This window comes from Staurois parvus, unplaced genomic scaffold (assembly GCF_062004578.1).
Source record: "Staurois parvus isolate SC_StPar_1 unplaced genomic scaffold, SC_StPar_1.0 ptg000543l, whole genome shotgun sequence".
NCBI lineage: Eukaryota > Metazoa > Chordata > Amphibia > Anura > Ranidae > Staurois > Staurois parvus.
Window position 1 is genome coordinate 1,494,466 of NW_028318339.1, and position 19,323 is coordinate 1,513,788.

The 19,323-nt window shown below is 43.8% G+C and overlaps 1 protein-coding gene and 3 non-coding genes across 5 annotated transcripts in view; 1 reads left to right on the forward strand and 3 right to left on the reverse strand.

Moving 5' to 3' along the window:
- The window catches only part of TASP1 (taspase 1), a 663,695-nt gene that overhangs the window by 165,354 nt on the left and 479,018 nt on the right, over window positions 1-19,323 (forward strand). The window lies entirely within an intron of this gene.
- LOC149451315 (U6 spliceosomal RNA) lies at window positions 6,368-6,474 on the reverse strand. Its single transcript, XR_016315044.1, has one exon. It is a non-coding gene; the product is annotated as a U6 spliceosomal RNA (small nuclear RNA).
- Window positions 13,083-13,194, reverse strand: LOC149451316 (U6 spliceosomal RNA). The gene has a single exon (XR_016315083.1). It is a non-coding gene; the product is annotated as a U6 spliceosomal RNA (small nuclear RNA).
- LOC149451317 (U6 spliceosomal RNA) lies at window positions 16,208-16,319 on the reverse strand. The gene has a single exon (XR_016315084.1). It is a non-coding gene; the product is annotated as a U6 spliceosomal RNA (small nuclear RNA).

Here is a 19,323-nt window from a genome sequence, read left to right on the forward strand (position 1 = left end):
GCTCATCACATGACATGTGCATGTGATCGCTGTGACGATTCACAGCTAGACACTAGTAGACAATGGATGGCATGCATGAAGCCATCCATGGTGTACAACTGTCATGTGACCTGCTGTGATTGGTCACAGCAGGTCACATGGTACCAGCAACGGGGCCGGTACTCAGATCTGTCATCGGCCGTGTCCGAGGTACATTGGTTTTGTTTTTTTGCTATATTATTTTCAACTCACTTTGATTGATTTATGTATCTCTGTGGTTTTAAAATCGATCTATTCACCTAGGGAAGCCTATTGAAACGAGTGGTCTGTCCTAGACGTGCGCTACGAGAACGCACACGCTGGCATGCCCCTTACACCCCGGTCACGTCAGGTGCAACTTGGCCTGCGACTTGCAAAACTGTAGGCCAAGTCGCACCCTATTGTCCGCTATTACAGCGGTCCTATGGGTGCGGTTCCGGCTTTGTCGGAGCCGCGCCGACCTCTAAAGTAGTGCACGCAGCAGAGCTTTTGGTGCGGTTTGCATAGGCATTGGTGTCAGCAGGTCGCCCGATTTTGAAATGGTTTTGGGTGTGAGCGGGGGCTCAGGGTGTAAGCGAGCGCTTATGGCATTTGTTCCCTGGTTCCCTTTTTGTTTTCCCGAATGAAGGAGCTCGGGGGAGGGGCGCACTTTTGGCATCCTCACCTTGAGTGCCAGGGGACCTTTCCCAGAGCTGGCCCAGAGGTCGTTGGATGGAAACCATCCTCCGCTAGGCGGCTCTTTTTGATTTTCTCGTATCGATGAACCATTTCCATGCCGGGCACTTTTACCCCCTTCCTGCCCAGGCCATTTTTCAGGTTTCAGCGCTCTCACAATTTCAATGACAATTCGCTCGGTCATACAACATTGTACCCAAACAAACATTTCATCGTTTTCTTCACACAACTAGAGCTTTCTTTTGGTGGTATTTAATCACCGCTGGGGTTTTTATTTTTGGCTAAATTAACCAAAAAAGACCGAAAATTTAAAAACAAAACACGGTTTTCTTTGTTTCTGTTATAAAAGTTCGCAAATCCGTAATGGTTCTTCATAAATTTAGGCCGAGATGTATTCTGCTACATGTCTTTGGTGAAAATAACCCAAATTAGGATGTATTTTTTAGTTTGTAGGAAAGTGATAGAGTTCACAAACTCTGGTATAGGTCTGAATATTGATCAATCCTGAAGTAGTGACAGCCAATCTAATTTCTTGAGGCCCAAGAATGTCAGAACAGTACAGATATTCCCCAAATGACCCCTTTTTGTAAAGTAGACAGTACGACGGATTTCATAAGAGGCATGGCGAGTTTTTTGAAGTTGTATTTTTTTTGTCCGAATTTTTCAGAAAATGAAAAAAATGATTGTCACAATTATTTTTTTTTACATACTGTCACCAGTGCAGTACAGCGTCATCCTATCACTGGCATAGCGGTGATCAGGGACACTGACTGGTGACAGTATGGAAGAAAAAAAAAAAAAAAAAAAATCATTTTTTTTACTTTTTTTTATTATTATTCATTTTTTATTACATTTTTTTTCTTTTTCTTCAAGATTTTCTTTTCATATTTCCCTATGACCAAAGTAGTACAATGTTACCACAGTAACATTGTACTACTTTGGGGAAGTGATCAGTTTTTTTTTTTTCTTTTCTTACACAATTTGCTTATAGCAAAGACTTCCTTTGCTATAAGCAAGCATTTACCTGAATGACATCGATTCATTCAGGGGTTTGTTTTTTTTTTGTTTTTTTTTTTTTGTGCTCAGCTGTGATCTGGCCACGGCTCATCACATGACATGTGCATGTGATCGCTGTGACGATTCACAGCTAGACACTAGTAGACAATGGATGGCATGCATGAAGCCATCCATGGTGTACAACTGTCATGTGACCTGCTGTGATTGGTCACAGCAGGTCACATGGTACCAGCAACGGGGCCGGTACTCAGATCTGTCATCGGCCGTGTCCGAGGTACATTGGTTTTGTTTTTTTGCTATATTATTTTCAACTCACTTTGATTGATTTATGTATCTCTGTGGTTTTAAAATCGATCTATTCACCTAGGGAAGCCTATTGAAACGAGTGGTCTGTCCTAGACGTGCGCTACGAGAACGCACACGCTGGCATGCCCCTTACACCCCGGTCACGTCAGGTGCAACTTGGCCTGCGACTTGCAAAACTGTAGGCCAAGTCGCACCCTATTGTCCGCTATTACAGCGGTCCTATGGGTGCGGTTCCGGCTTTGTCGGAGCCGCGCCGACCTCTAAAGTAGTGCACGCAGCAGAGCTTTTGGTGCGGTTTGCATAGGCATTGGTGTCAGCAGGTCGCCCGATTTTGAAATGGTTTTGGGTGTGAGCGGGGGCTCAGGGTGTAAGCGAGCGCTTATGGCATTTGTTCCCTGGTTCCCTTTTTGTTTTCCCGAATGAAGGAGCTCGGGGGAGGGGCGCACTTTTGGCATCCTCACCTTGAGTGCCAGGGGACCTTTCCCAGAGCTGGCCCAGAGGTCGTTGGATGGAAACCATCCTCCGCTAGGCGGCTCTTTTTGATTTTCTCGTATCGATGAACCATTTCCATGCCGGGCACTTTTACCCCCTTCCTGCCCAGGCCATTTTTCAGGTTTCAGCGCTCTCACAATTTCAATGACAATTCGCTCGGTCATACAACATTGTACCCAAACAAACATTTCATCGTTTTCTTCACACAACTAGAGCTTTCTTTTGGTGGTATTTAATCACCGCTGGGGTTTTTATTTTTGGCTAAATTAACCAAAAAAGACCGAAAATTTAAAAACAAAACACGGTTTTCTTTGTTTCTGTTATAAAAGTTCGCAAATCCGTAATGGTTCTTCATAAATTTAGGCCGAGATGTATTCTGCTACATGTCTTTGGTGAAAATAACCCAAATTAGGATGTATTTTTTAGTTTGTAGGAAAGTGATAGAGTTCACAAACTCTGGTATAGGTCTGAATATTGATCAATCCTGAAGTAGTGACAGCCAATCTAATTTCTTGAGGCCCAAGAATGTCAGAACAGTACAGATATTCCCCAAATGACCCCTTTTTGTAAAGTAGACAGTACGACGGATTTCATAAGAGGCATGGCGAGTTTTTTGAAGTTGTATTTTTTTTGTCCGAATTTTTCAGAAAATGAAAAAAATGATTGTCACAATTATTTTTTTTTACATACTGTCACCAGTGCAGTACAGCGTCATCCTATCACTGGCATAGCGGTGATCAGGGACACTGACTGGTGACAGTATGGGGGAAAAAAAAAAAAAAAAAAAAATCATTTTTTTTACTTTTTTTTTTATTATTGTTCATTTTTTATTACATTTTTTTTCTTTTTCTTCAAGATTTTCTTTTCATATTTCCCTATGACCAAAGTAGTACAATGTTACCACAGTAACATTGTACTACTTTGGGGAAGTGATCAGTTTTTTTTTTTTCTTTTCTTACACAATTTGCTTATAGCAAAGACTTCCTTTGCTATAAGCAAGCATTTACCTGAATGACATCGATTCATTCAGGGGTTTGTTTTTTTTTTTTTTTTTTGTGCTCAGCTGTGATCTGGCCACGGCTCATCACATGACATGTGCATGTGATCGCTGTGACGATTCACAGCTAGACACTAGTAGACAATGGATGGCATGCATGAAGCCATCCATGGTGTACAACTGTCATGTGACCTGCTGTGATTGGTCACAGCAGGTCACATGGTACCAGCAACGGGGCCGGTACTCAGATCTGTCATCGGCCGTGTCCGAGGTACATTGGTTTTGTTTTTTTGCTATATTATTTTCAACTCACTTTGATTGATTTATGTATCTCTGTGGTTTTAAAATCGATCTATTCACCTAGGGAAGCCTATTGAAACGAGTGGTCTGTCCTAGACGTGCGCTATGAGAACGCACACGCTGGCATGCCCCTTACACCCCGGTCACGTCAGGTGCAACTTGGCCTGCGACTTGCAAAACTGTAGGCCAAGTCGCACCCTATTGTCCGCTATTACAGCGGTCCTATGGGTGCGGTTCCGGCTTTGTCGGAGCCGCGCCGACCTCTAAAGTAGTGCACGCAGCAGAGCTTTTGGTGCGGTTTGCATAGGCATTGGTGTCAGCAGGTCGCCCGATTTTGAAATGGTTTTGGGTGTGAGCGGGGGCTCAGGGTGTAAGCGAGCGCTTATGGCATTTGTTCCCTGGTTCCCTTTTTGTTTTCCCGAATGAAGGAGCTCGGGGGAGGGGCGCACTTTTGGCATCCTCACCTTGAGTGCCAGGGGACCTTTCCCAGAGCTGGCCCAGAGGTCGTTGGATGGAAACCATCCTCCGCTAGGCGGCTCTTTTTGATTTTCTCGTATCGATGAACCATTTCCATGCCGGGCACTTTTACCCCCTTCCTGCCCAGGCCATTTTTCAGGTTTCAGCGCTCTCACAATTTCAATGACAATTCGCTCGGTCATACAACATTGTACCCAAACAAACATTTCATCGTTTTCTTCACACAACTAGAGCTTTCTTTTGGTGGTATTTAATCACCGCTGGGGTTTTTATTTTTGGCTAAATTAACCAAAAAAGACCGAAAATTTAAAAACAAAACACGGTTTTCTTTGTTTCTGTTATAAAAGTTCGCAAATCCGTAATGGTTCTTCATAAATTTAGGCCGAGATGTATTCTGCTACATGTCTTTGGTGAAAATAACCCAAATTAGGATGTATTTTTTAGTTTGTAGGAAAGTGATAGAGTTCACAAACTCTGGTATAGGTCTGAATATTGATCAATCCTGAAGTAGTGACAGCCAATCTAATTTCTTGAGGCCCAAGAATGTCAGAACAGTACAGATATTCCCCAAATGACCCCTTTTTGTAAAGTAGACAGTACGACGGATTTCATAAGAGGCATGGCGAGTTTTTTGAAGTTGTATTTTTTTTGTCCGAATTTTTCAGAAAATGAAAAAAATGATTGTCACAATTATTTTTTTTTACATACTGTCACCAGTGCAGTACAGCGTCATCCTATCACTGGCATAGCGGTGATCAGGGACACTGACTGGTGACAGTATGGGGGAAAAAAAAAAAAAATCATTTTTTTTACTTTTTTTTTTATTATTGTTCATTTTTTATTACATTTTTTTTCTTTTTCTTCAAGATTTTCTTTTCATATTTCCCTATGACCAAAGTAGTACAATGTTACCACAGTAACATTGTACTACTTTGGGGAAGTGATCAGTTTTTTTTTTTTCTTTTCTTACACAATTTGCTTATAGCAAAGACTTCCTTTGCTATAAGCAAGCATTTACCTGAATGACATCGATTCATTCAGGGGTTTGTTTTTTTTTTTTGTGCTCAGCTGTGATCTGGCCACGGCTCATCACATGACATGTGCATGTGATCGCTGTGACGATTCACAGCTAGACACTAGTAGACAATGGATGGCATGCATGAAGCCATCCATGGTGTACAACTGTCATGTGACCTGCTGTGATTGGTCACAGCAGGTCACATGGTACCAGCAACGGGGCCGGTACTCAGATCTGTCATCGGCCGTGTCCGAGGTACATTGGTTTTGTTTTTTTGCTATATTATTTTCAACTCACTTTGATTGATTTATGTATCTCTGTGGTTTTAAAATCGATCTATTCACCTAGGGAAGCCTATTGAAACGAGTGGTCTGTCCTAGACGTGCGCTATGAGAACGCACACGCTGGCATGCCCCTTACACCCCGGTCACGTCAGGTGCAACTTGGCCTGCGACTTGTAAAACTGTAGGCCAAGTCGCACCCTATTGTCCGCTATTAGAGCGGTCGTACGGGTGCGGTTCCGGCTTTGTCGGAGCCGCGCCGACTTCTAAAGTAGTGCACGCAGCAGAGCTTTTGGTGCGATTTGCATAGGCATTGGTGTCAGCAGGTCACCCAATTTTGAAATTGGTTTTGATGTGAGCGGGGGCTCAGGGTGTAAGAGAGCGCTTATGGCATTTGCTGCCTTTTTGTTTTCCCGAATGAAGGGGCTCGGGGGAGGGGCGCACTTTGGCATCCTCACCTTGAGTGCCGGGGGAGCTTTCCCAGAGCTGGCCGTATAGAAAGGCATTGGGAAAGAAAGGGGAGCCAAGAGAAGGAGTGAGAGAATGGAGCGCCCCCATAGACTAACGGGGCAGTGGGATGCCCATAGGCGTGCTGCTCTTCTTCAGAGAAGGTTGGTGGGAGAAGCCGCTAGGGCACGTGCAGCTTTCAGTTGCGCTCTAACCGTAAGCCGCAGCTTGTAATTTTTATTTTTTAAAATAGTTGATGCTAAGAGTAAAAAAAAAAAAAAAGAAAGAAAGAAAGCAAGAAATCCAAAGCATTGAATTGAAGGAAGGCTGTTTGAGGAAAAAATTTGGGACCGCTTCATGGGTTAGCATGTCAACCTTACGCAGGGGCTTGCTAATTTTCTCTGTATCGTTCCACGATTGTAATCCTGCCCACCCGCCGATGCGGGGGGGCAAAGCAATGGGAGAGCCCGAGGGGTATATAAGCCGTCAAAGAGGTCAGAAGATCAGCTTATGGAGAGCGTTGAATGTCGGTGTTCTGCGCTATTTCTGCCAAACTATGTTTATGAATTCTAAGAATGCTTTTTGTATAATCATAATCAATGTGATCAATAATGTCTGTCAGTTGAAAAGTTGATTTTACTGAAGAAAATGAGGAGCACACAGGCTATTGTTAAGCAGGACACCGCATGCAAGTGAGCAGCTCTGCCAGGAGGCATTGTGGGAAGGCAGGCAGGCCACGCCCACCATGCCTTGCTGGGCCCATAAAGCAGAGGTGGTTGGATCCAAACCATCCTCTGCTAGGCGGCTATTTTGGATTTGGATTTCCTGGTAATTATTAAAGAGCCATTTTAGTCCATTGGTTTTGTTTTTTTGCTATATTATTTTCAACTCACTTTGATTGATTGATGTATCTCTGTGGTTTTAAAAATGGTGCCTGCGCCATCTATCCACCTAGGGAAGCCTATTGAAACGAGTGGTCTGTCCTAGAGGTGCGCTACGAGAACGCACACGCTGGCATGCCCCTTACACCCCGGTCACGTCAGGTGCAACTTGGCCTGCGACTTGTAAAACTGTAGGCCAAGTCGCACCCTATTGTCCGCTATTACAGCGGTCCTATGGGTGCGGTTCCGGCTTTGTCGGAGCCGCGCCGACCTCTAAAGTAGTGCACGCAGCAGAGCTTTTGGTGCGGTTTGCATAGGCATTGGTGTCAGCAGGTCGCCCGATTTTGAAATGGTTTTGGGTGTGAGCGGGGGCTCAGGGTGTAAGCGAGCGCTTATGGCATTTGTTCCCTGGTTCCCTTTTTGTTTTCCCGAATGAAGGAGCTCGGGGGAGGGGCGCACTTTTGGCATCCTCACCTTGAGTGCCAGGGGACCTTTCCCAGAGCTGGCCCAGAGGTCGTTGGATGGAAACCATCCTCCGCTAGGCGGCTCTTTTTGATTTTCTCGTATCGATGAACCATTTCCATGCCGGGCACTTTTACCCCCTTCCTGCCCAGGCCATTTTTCAGGTTTCAGCGCTCTCACAATTTCAATGACAATTCGCTCGGTCATACAACATTGTACCCAAACAAACATTTCATCGTTTTCTTCACACAACTAGAGCTTTCTTTTGGTGGTATTTAATCACCGCTGGGGTTTTTATTTTTGGCTAAATTAACCAAAAAAGACCGAAAATTTAAAAACAAAACACGGTTTTCTTTGTTTCTGTTATAAAAGTTCGCAAATCCGTAATGGTTCTTCATAAATTTAGGCCGAGATGTATTCTGCTACATGTCTTTGGTGAAAATAACCCAAATTAGGATGTATTTTTTAGTTTGTAGGAAAGTGATAGAGTTCACAAACTCTGGTATAGGTCTGAATATTGATCAATCCTGAAGTAGTGACAGCCAATCTAATTTCTTGAGGCCCAAGAATGTCAGAACAGTACAGATATTCCCCAAATGACCCCTTTTTGTAAAGTAGACAGTACGACGGATTTCATAAGAGGCATGGCGAGTTTTTTGAAGTTGTATTTTTTTTGTCCGAATTTTTCAGAAAATGAAAAAAATGATTGTCACAATTATTTTTTTTTACATACTGTCACCAGTGCAGTACAGCGTCATCCTATCACTGGCATAGCGGTGATCAGGGACACTGACTGGTGACAGTATGGGGGAAAAAAAAAAAAAAAAAAAAATCATTTTTTTTACTTTTTTTTTTATTATTGTTCATTTTTTATTACATTTTTTTTCTTTTTCTTCAAGATTTTCTTTTCATATTTCCCTATGACCAAAGTAGTACAATGTTACCACAGTAACATTGTACTACTTTGGGGAAGTGATCAGTTTTTTTTTTTTCTTTTCTTACACAATTTGCTTATAGCAAAGACTTCCTTTGCTATAAGCAAGCATTTACCTGAATGACATCGATTCATTCAGGGGTTTGTTTTTTTTTTTTTTTTTTGTGCTCAGCTGTGATCTGGCCACGGCTCATCACATGACATGTGCATGTGATCGCTGTGACGATTCACAGCTAGACACTAGTAGACAATGGATGGCATGCATGAAGCCATCCATGGTGTACAACTGTCATGTGACCTGCTGTGATTGGTCACAGCAGGTCACATGGTACCAGCAACGGGGCCAGTACTCAGATCTGTCATCGGCCGTGTCCGAGGTACATTGGTTTTGTTTTTTTGCTATATTATTTTCAACTCACTTTGATTGATTTATGTATCTCTGTGGTTTTAAAATCGATCTATTCACCTAGGGAAGCCTATTGAAACGAGTGGTCTGTCCTAGACGTGCGCTACGAGAACGCACACGCTGGCATGCCCCTTACACCCCGGTCACGTCAGGTGCAACTTGGCCTGCGACTTGCAAAACTGTAGGCCAAGTCGCACCCTATTGTCCGCTATTACAGCGGTCCTATGGGTGCGGTTCCGGCTTTGTCGGAGCCGCGCCGACCTCTAAAGTAGTGCACGCAGCAGAGCTTTTGGTGCGGTTTGCATAGGCATTGGTGTCAGCAGGTCGCCCGATTTTGAAATGGTTTTGGGTGTGAGCGGGGGCTCAGGGTGTAAGCGAGCGCTTATGGCATTTGTTCCCTGGTTCCCTTTTTGTTTTCCCGAATGAAGGAGCTCGGGGGAGGGGCGCACTTTTGGCATCCTCACCTTGAGTGCCAGGGGACCTTTCCCAGAGCTGGCCCAGAGGTCGTTGGATGGAAACCATCCTCCGCTAGGCGGCTCTTTTTGATTTTCTCGTATCGATTAACCATTTCCATGCCGGGCACTTTTACCCCCTTCCTGCCCAGGCCATTTTTCAGGTTTCAGCGCTCTCACAATTTCAATGACAATTCGCTCGGTCATACAACATTGTACCCAAACAAACATTTCATCGTTTTCTTCACACAACTAGAGCTTTCTTTTGGTGGTATTTAATCACCGCTGGGGTTTTTATTTTTGGCTAAATTAACCAAAAAAGACCGAAAATTTAAAAACAAAACACGGTTTTCTTTGTTTCTGTTATAAAAGTTCGCAAATCCGTAATGGTTCTTCATAAATTTAGGCCGAGATGTATTCTGCTACATGTCTTTGGTGAAAATAACCCAAATTAGGATGTATTTTTTAGTTTGTAGGAAAGTGATAGAGTTCACAAACTCTGGTATAGGTCTGAATATTGATCAATCCTGAAGTAGTGACAGCCAATCTAATTTCTTGAGGCCCAAGAATGTCAGAACAGTACAGATATTCCCCAAATGACCCCTTTTTGTAAAGTAGACAGTACGACGGATTTCATAAGAGGCATGGCGAGTTTTTTGAAGTTGTATTTTTTTTGTCCGAATTTTTCAGAAAATGAAAAAAATGATTGTCACAATTATTTTTTTTTACATACTGTCACCAGTGCAGTACAGCGTCATCCTATCACTGGCATAGCGGTGATCAGGGACACTGACTGGTGACAGTATGGGGGAAAAAAAAAAAAAAAAAAAAATCATTTTTTTTACTTTTTTTTTTATTATTGTTCATTTTTTATTACATTTTTTTTCTTTTTCTTCAAGATTTTCTTTTCATATTTCCCTATGACCAAAGTAGTACAATGTTACCACAGTAACATTGTACTACTTTGGGGAAGTGATCAGTTTTTTTTTTTTCTTTTCTTACACAATTTGCTTATAGCAAAGACTTCCTTTGCTATAAGCAAGCATTTACCTGAATGACATCGATTCATTCAGGGGTTTGTTTTTTTTTTTTTTTTTTTGTGCTCAGCTGTGATCTGGCCACGGCTCATCACATGACATGTGCATGTGATCGCTGTGACGATTCACAGCTAGACACTAGTAGACAATGGATGGCATGCATGAAGCCATCCATGGTGTACAACTGTCATGTGACCTGCTGTGATTGGTCACAGCAGGTCACATGGTACCAGCAACGGGGCCGGTACTCAGATCTGTCATCGGCCGTGTCCGAGGTACATTGGTTTTGTTTTTTTGCTATATTATTTTCAACTCACTTTGATTGATTTATGTATCTCTGTGGTTTTAAAATCGATCTATTCACCTAGGGAAGCCTATTGAAACGAGTGGTCTGTCCTAGACGTGCGCTACGAGAACGCACACGCTGGCATGCCCCTTACACCCCGGTCACGTCAGGTGCAACTTGGCCTGCGACTTGCAAAACTGTAGGCCAAGTCGCACCCTATTGTCCGCTATTACAGCGGTCCTATGGGTGCGGTTCCGGCTTTGTCGGAGCCGCGCCGACCTCTAAAGTAGTGCACGCAGCAGAGCTTTTGGTGCGGTTTGCATAGGCATTGGTGTCAGCAGGTCGCCCGATTTTGAAATGGTTTTGGGTGTGAGCGGGGGCTCAGGGTGTAAGCGAGCGCTTATGGCATTTGTTCCCTGGTTCCCTTTTTGTTTTCCCGAATGAAGGAGCTCGGGGGAGGGGCGCACTTTTGGCATCCTCACCTTGAGTGCCAGGGGACCTTTCCCAGAGCTGGCCCAGAGGTCGTTGGATGGAAACCATCCTCCGCTAGGCGGCTCTTTTTGATTTTCTCGTATCGATTAACCATTTCCATGCCGGGCACTTTTACCCCCTTCCTGCCCAGGCCATTTTTCAGGTTTCAGCGCTCTCACAATTTCAATGACAATTCGCTCGGTCATACAACATTGTACCCAAACAAACATTTCATCGTTTTCTTCACACAACTAGAGCTTTCTTTTGGTGGTATTTAATCACCGCTGGGGTTTTTATTTTTGGCTAAATTAACCAAAAAAGACCGAAAATTTAAAAACAAAACACGGTTTTCTTTGTTTCTGTTATAAAAGTTCGCAAATCCGTAATGGTTCTTCATAAATTTAGGCCGAGATGTATTCTGCTACATGTCTTTGGTGAAAATAACCCAAATTAGGATGTATTTTTTAGTTTGTAGGAAAGTGATAGAGTTCACAAACTCTGGTATAGGTCTGAATATTGATCAATCCTGAAGTAGTGACAGCCAATCTAATTTCTTGAGGCCCAAGAATGTCAGAACAGTACAGATATTCCCCAAATGACCCCTTTTTGTAAAGTAGACAGTACGACGGATTTCATAAGAGGCATGGCGAGTTTTTTGAAGTTGTATTTTTTTTGTCCGAATTTTTCAGAAAATGAAAAAAATGATTGTCACAATTATTTTTTTTTACATACTGTCACCAGTGCAGTACAGCGTCATCCTATCACTGGCATAGCGGTGATCAGGGACACTGACTGGTGACAGTATGGGGGAAAAAAAAAAAAAAAAAAAAAAATCATTTTTTTTACTTTTTTTTTTATTATTGTTCATTTTTTATTACATTTTTTTTCTTTTTCTTCAAGATTTTCTTTTCATATTTCCCTATGACCAAAGTAGTACAATGTTACCACAGTAACATTGTACTACTTTGGGGAAGTGATCAGTTTTTTTTTTTTCTTTTCTTACACAATTTGCTTATAGCAAAGACTTCCTTTGCTATAAGCAAGCATTTACCTGAATGACATCGATTCATTCAGGGGTTTGTTTTTTTTTTTTTTTTTTTGTGCTCAGCTGTGATCTGGCCACGGCTCATCACATGACATGTGCATGTGATCGCTGTGACGATTCACAGCTAGACACTAGTAGACAATGGATGGCATGCATGAAGCCATCCATGGTGTACAACTGTCATGTGACCTGCTGTGATTGGTCACAGCAGGTCACATGGTACCAGCAACGGGGCCGGTACTCAGATCTGTCATCGGCCGTGTCCGAGGTACATTGGTTTTGTTTTTTTGCTATATTATTTTCAACTCACTTTGATTGATTTATGTATCTCTGTGGTTTTAAAATCGATCTATTCACCTAGGGAAGCCTATTGAAACGAGTGGTCTGTCCTAGACGTGCGCTATGAGAACGCACACGCTGGCATGCCCCTTACACCCCGGTCACGTCAGGTGCAACTTGGCCTGCGACTTGTAAAACTGTAGGCCAAGTCGCACCCTATTGTCCGCTATTAGAGCGGTCGTACGGGTGCGGTTCCGGCTTTGTCGGAGCCGCGCCGACTTCTAAAGTAGTGCACGCAGCAGAGCTTTTGGTGCGATTTGCATAGGCATTGGTGTCAGCAGGTCACCCAATTTTGAAATTGGTTTTGATGTGAGCGGGGGCTCAGGGTGTAAGAGAGCGCTTATGGCATTTGCTGCCTTTTTGTTTTCCCGAATGAAGGGGCTCGGGGGAGGGGCGCACTTTGGCATCCTCACCTTGAGTGCCGGGGGAGCTTTCCCAGAGCTGGCCGTATAGAAAGGCATTGGGAAAGAAAGGGGAGCCAAGAGAAGGAGTGAGAGAATGGAGCGCCCCCATAGACTAACGGGGCAGTGGGATGCCCATAGGCGTGCTGCTCTTCTTCAGAGAAGGTTGGTGGGAGAAGCCGCTAGGGCACGTGCAGCTTTCAGTTGCGCTCTAACCGTAAGCCGCAGCTTGTAATTTTTATTTTTTAAAATAGTTGATGCTAAGAGTAAAAAAAAAAAAAAAGAAAGAAAGAAAGCAAGAAATCCAAAGCATTGAATTGAAGGAAGGCTGTTTGAGGAAAAAATTTGGGACCGCTTCATGGGTTAGCATGTCAACCTTACGCAGGGGCTTGCTAATTTTCTCTGTATCGTTCCACGATTGTAATCCTGCCCACCCGCCGATGCGGGGGGCAAAGCAATGGGAGAGCCCGAGGGGTATATAAGCCGTCAAAGAGGTCAGAAGATCAGCTTATGGAGAGCGTTGAATGTCGGTGTTCTGCGCTATTTCTGCCAAACTATGTTTATGAATTCTAAGAATGCTTTTTGTATAATCATAATCAATGTGATCAATAATGTCTGTCAGTTGAAAAGTTGATTTTACTGAAGAAAATGAGGAGCACACAGGCTATTGTTAAGCAGGACACCGCATGCAAGTGAGCAGCTCTGCCAGGAGGCATTGTGGGAAGGCAGGCAGGCCACGCCCACCATGCCTTGCTGGGCCCATAAAGCAGAGGTGGTTGGATCCAAACCATCCTCTGCTAGGCGGCTATTTTGGATTTGGATTTCCTGGTAATTATTAAAGAGCCATTTTAGTCCATTGGTTTTGTTTTTTTGCTATATTATTTTCAACTCACTTTGATTGATTGATGTATCTCTGTGGTTTTAAAAATGGTGCCTGCGCCATCTATCCACCTAGGGAAGCCTATTGAAACGTGTGGTCTGTCCTAGAGGTGCGCTACGAGAACGCACACGCTGGCATGCCCCTTACACCCCGGTCACGTCAGGTGCAACTTGGCCTGCGACTTGTAAAACTGTAGGCCAAGTCGCACCCTATTGTCCGCTATTACAGCGGTCCTATGGGTGCGGTTCCGGCTTTGTCGGAGCCGCGCCGACCTCTAAAGTAGTGCACGCAGCAGAGCTTTTGGTGCGGTTTGCATAGGCATTGGTGTCAGCAGGTCGCCCGATTTTGAAATGGTTTTGGGTGTGAGCGGGGGCTCAGGGTGTAAGCGAGCGCTTATGGCATTTGTTCCCTGGTTCCCTTTTTGTTTTCCCGAATGAAGGAGCTCGGGGGAGGGGCGCACTTTTGGCATCCTCACCTTGAGTGCCAGGGGACCTTTCCCAGAGCTGGCCCAGAGGTCGTTGGATGGAAACCATCCTCCGCTAGGCGGCTCTTTTTGATTTTCTCGTATCGATGAACCATTTCCATGCCGGGCACTTTTACCCCCTTCCTGCCCAGGCCATTTTTCAGGTTTCAGCGCTCTCACAATTTCAATGACAATTCGCTCGGTCATACAACATTGTACCCAAACAAACATTTCATCGTTTTCTTCACACAACTAGAGCTTTCTTTTGGTGGTATTTAATCACCGCTGGGGTTTTTATTTTTGGCTAAATTAACCAAAAAAGACCGAAAATTTAAAAACAAAACACGGTTTTCTTTGTTTCTGTTATAAAAGTTCGCAAATCCGTAATGGTTCTTCATAAATTTAGGCCGAGATGTATTCTGCTACATGTCTTTGGTGAAAATAACCCAAATTAGGATGTATTTTTTAGTTTGTAGGAAAGTGATAGAGTTCACAAACTCTGGTATAGGTCTGAATATTGATCAATCCTGAAGTAGTGACAGCCAATCTAATTTCTTGAGGCCCAAGAATGTCAGAACAGTACAGATATTCCCCAAATGACCCCTTTTTGTAAAGTAGACAGTACGACGGATTTCATAAGAGGCATGGCGAGTTTTTTGAAGTTGTATTTTTTTTGTCCGAATTTTTCAGAAAATGAAAAAAATGATTGTCACAATTATTTTTTTTTACATACTGTCACCAGTGCAGTACAGCGTCATCCTATCACTGGCATAGCGGTGATCAGGGACACTGACTGGTGACAGTATGGAAGAAAAAAAAAAAAAAAAAAAATCATTTTTTTTACTTTTTTTTTATTATTATTCATTTTTTATTACATTTTTTTTCTTTTTCTTCAAGATTTTCTTTTCATATTTCCCTATGACCAAAGTAGTACAATGTTACCACAGTAACATTGTACTACTTTGGGGAAGTGATCAGTTTTTTTTTTTTCTTTTCTTACACAATTTGCTTATAGCAAAGACTTCCTTTGCTATAAGCAAGCATTTACCTGAATGACATCGATTCATTCAGGGGTTTTTTTTTTTTTTTTTTTTTTTGTGCTCAGCTGTGATCTGGCCACGGCTCATCACATGACATGTGCATGTGATCGCTGTGACGATTCACAGCTAGACACTAGTAGACAATGGATGGCATGCATGAAGCCATCCATGGTGTACAACTGTCATGTGACCTGCTGTGATTGGTCACAGCAGGTCACATGGTACCAGCAACGGGGCCGGTACTCAGATCTGTCATCGGCCGTGTCCGAGGTACATTGGTTTTGTTTTTTTGCTATATTATTTTCAACTCACTTTGATTGATTTATGTATCTCTGTGGTTTTAAAATCGATCTATTCACCTAGGGAAGCCTATTGAAACGAGTGGTCTGTCCTAGACGTGCGCTATGAGAACGCACACGCTGGCATGCCCCTTACACCCCGGTCACGTCAGGTGCAACTTGGCCTGCGACTTGTAAAACTGTAGGCCAAGTCGCACCCTATTGTCCGCTATTAGAGCGGTCGTACGGGTGCGGTTCCGGCTTTGTCGGAGCCGCGCCGACTTCTAAAGTAGTGCACGCAGCAGAGCTTTTGGTGCGATTTGCATAGGCATTGGTGTCAGCAGGTCACCCAATTTTGAAATTGGTTTTGATGTGAGCGGGGGCTCAGGGTGTAAGAGAGCGCTTATGGCATTTGCTGCCTTTTTGTTTTCCCGAATGAAGGGGCTCGGGGGAGGGGCGCACTTTGGCATCCTCACCTTGAGTGCCGGGGGAGCTTTCCCAGAGCTGGCCGTATAGAAAGGCATTGGGAAAGAAAGGGGAGCCAAGAGAAGGAGTGAGAGAATGGAGCGCCCCCATAGACTAACGGGGCAGTGGGATGCCCATAGGCGTGCTGCTCTTCTTCAGAGAAGGTTGGTGGGAGAAGCCGCTAGGGCACGTGCAGCTTTCAGTTGCGCTCTAACCGTAAGCCGCAGCTTGTAATTTTTATTTTTTAAAATAGTTGATGCTAAGAGTAAAAAAAAAAAAAAAGAAAGAAAGAAAGCAAGAAATCCAAAGCATTGAATTGAAGGAAGGCTGTTTGAGGAAAAAATTTGGGACCGCTTCATGGGTTAGCATGTCAACCTTACGCAGGGGCTTGCTAATTTTCTCTGTATCGTTCCACGATTGTAATCCTGCCCACCCGCCGATGCGGGGGGCAAAGCAATGGGAGAGCCCGAGGGGTATATAAGCCGTCAAAGAGGTCAGAAGATCAGCTTATGGAGAGCGTTGAATGTCAGTGTTCTGCGCTATTTCTGCCAAACTATGTTTATGAATTCTAAGAATGCTTTTTGTATAATCATAATCAATGTGATCAATAATGTCTGTCAGTTGAAAAGTTGATTTTACTGAAGAAAATGAGGAGCACACAGGCTATTGTTAAGCAGGACACCGCATGCAAGTGAGCAGCTCTGCCAGGAGGCATTGTGGGAAGGCAGGCAGGCCACGCCCACCATGCCTTGCTGGGCCCATAAAGCAGAGGTGGTTGGATCCAAACCATCCTCTGCTAGGCGGCTATTTTGGATTTGGATTTCCTGGTAATTATTAAAGAGCCATTTTAGTCCATTGGTTTTGTTTTTTTGCTATATTATTTTCAACTCACTTTGATTGATTGATGTATCTCTGTGGTTTTAAAAATGGTGCCTGCGCCATCTATCCACCTAGGGAAGCCTATTGAAACGTGTGGTCTGTCCTAGAGGTGCGCTACGAGAACGCACACGCTGGCATGCCCCTTACACCCCGGTCACGTCAGGTGCAACTTGGCCTGCGACTTGTAAAACTGTAGGCCAAGTCGCACCCTATTGTCCGCTATTACAGCGGTCCTATGGGTGCGGTTCCGGCTTTGTCGGAGCCGCGCCGACCTCTAAAGTAGTGCACGCAGCAGAGCTTTTGGTGCGGTTTGCATAGGCATTGGTGTCAGCAGGTCGCCCGATTTTGAAATGGTTTTGGGTGTGAGCGGGGGCTCAGGGTGTAAGCGAGCGCTTATGGCATTTGTTCCCTGGTTCCCTTTTTGTTTTCCCGAATGAAGGAGCTCGGGGGAGGGGCGCACTTTTGGCATCCTCACCTTGAGTGCCAGGGGACCTTTCCCAGAGCTGGCCCAGAGGTCGTTGGATGGAAACCATCCTCCGCTAGGCGGCTCTTTTTGATTTTCTCGTATCGATGAACCATTTCCATGCCGGGCACTTTTACCCCCTTCCTGCCCAGGCCATTTTTCAGGTTTCAGCGCTCTCACAATTTCAATGACAATTCGCTCGGTCATACAACATTGTACCCAAACAAACATTTCATCGTTTTCTTCACACAACTAGAGCTTTCTTTTGGTGGTATTTAATCACCGCTGGGGTTTTTATTTTTGGCTAAATTAACCAAAAAAGACCGAAAATTTAAAAACAAAACACGGTTTTCTTTGTTTCTGTTATAAAAGTTCGCAAATCCGTAATGGTTCTTCATAAATTTAGGCCGAGATGTATTCTGCTACATGTCTTTGGTGAAAATAACCCAAATTAGGATGTATTTTTTAGTTTGTAGGAAAGTGATAGAGTTCACAAACTCTGGTATAGGTCTGAATATTGATCAATCCTGAAGTAGTGACAGCCAATCTAATTTCTTGAGGCCCAAGAATGTCAGAACAGTACAGATATTCCCCAAATGACCCCTTTTTGTAAAGTAGACAGTACGACGGATTTCATAAGAGGCATGGCGAGTTTTTTGAAGTTGTATTTTTTTTGTCCGAATTTTTCAGAAAATGAAAAAAATGATTGTCACAATTATTTTTTTTTACATACTGTCACCAGTGCAGTACAGCGTCATCCTATCACTGGCATAGCGGTGATCAGGGACACTGACTGGTGACAGTATGGAAGAAAAAAAAAAAAAAAAAAAATCATTTTTTTTACTTTTTTTTATTATTATTCATTTTTTATTACATTTTTTTTCTTTTTCTTCAAGATTTTCTTTTCATATTTCCCTATGACCAAAGTAGTACAATGTTACCACAGTAACATTGTACTACTTTGGGGAAGTGATCAGTTTTTTTTTTTTCTTTTCTTACACAATTTGCTTATAGCAAAGACTTCCTTTGCTATAAGCAAGCATTTACCTGAATGACATCGATTCATTCAGGGGTTTGTTTTTTTTTTGTTTTTTTTTTTTTGTGCTCAGCTGTGATCTGGCCACGGCTCATCACATGACATGTGCATGTGATCGCTGTGACGATTCACAGCTAGACACTAGTAGACAATGGATGGCATGCATGAAGCCATCCATGGTGTACAACTGTCATGTGACCTGCTGTGATTGGTCACAGCAGGTCACATGGTACCAGCAACGGGGCCGGTACTCAGATCTGTCATCGGCCGTGTCCGAGGTACATTGGTTTTGTTTTTTTGCTATATTATTTTCAACTCACTTTGATTGATTTATGTATCTCTGTGGTTTTAAAATCGATCTATTCACCTAGGGAAGCCTATTGAAACGAGTGGTCTGTCCTAGAGGTGCGCTACGAGAACGCACACGCTGGCATGCCCCTTACACCCCGGTCACGTCAGGTGCAACTTGGCCTGCGACTTGCAAAACTGTAGGCCAAGTCGCACCCTATTGTCCGCTATTACAGCGGTCCTATGGGTGCGGTTCCGGCTTTGTCGGAGCCGCGCCGACCTCTAAAGTAGTGCACGCAGCAGAGCTTTTGGTGCGGTTTGCATAGGCATTGGTGTCAGCAGGTCGCCCGATTTTGAAATGGTTTTGGGTGTGAGCGGGGGCTCAGGGTGTAAGCGAGCGCTTATGGCATTTGTTCCCTGGTTCCCTTTTTGTTTTCCCGAATGAAGGAGCTCGGGGGAGGGGCGCACTTTTGGCATCCTCACCTTGAGTGCCAGGGGACCTTTCCCAGAGCTGGCCCAGAGGTCGTTGGATGGAAACCATCCTCCGCTAGGCGGCTCTTTTTGATTTTCTCGTATCGATGAACCATTTCCATGCCGGGCACTTTTACCCCCTTCCTGCCCAGGCCATTTTTCAGGTTTCAGCGCTCTCACAATTTCAATGACAATTCGCTCGGTCATACAACATTGTACCCAAACAAACATTTCATCGTTTTCTTCACACAACTAGAGCTTTCTTTTGGTGGTATTTAATCACCGCTGGGGTTTTTATTTTTGGCTAAATTAACCAAA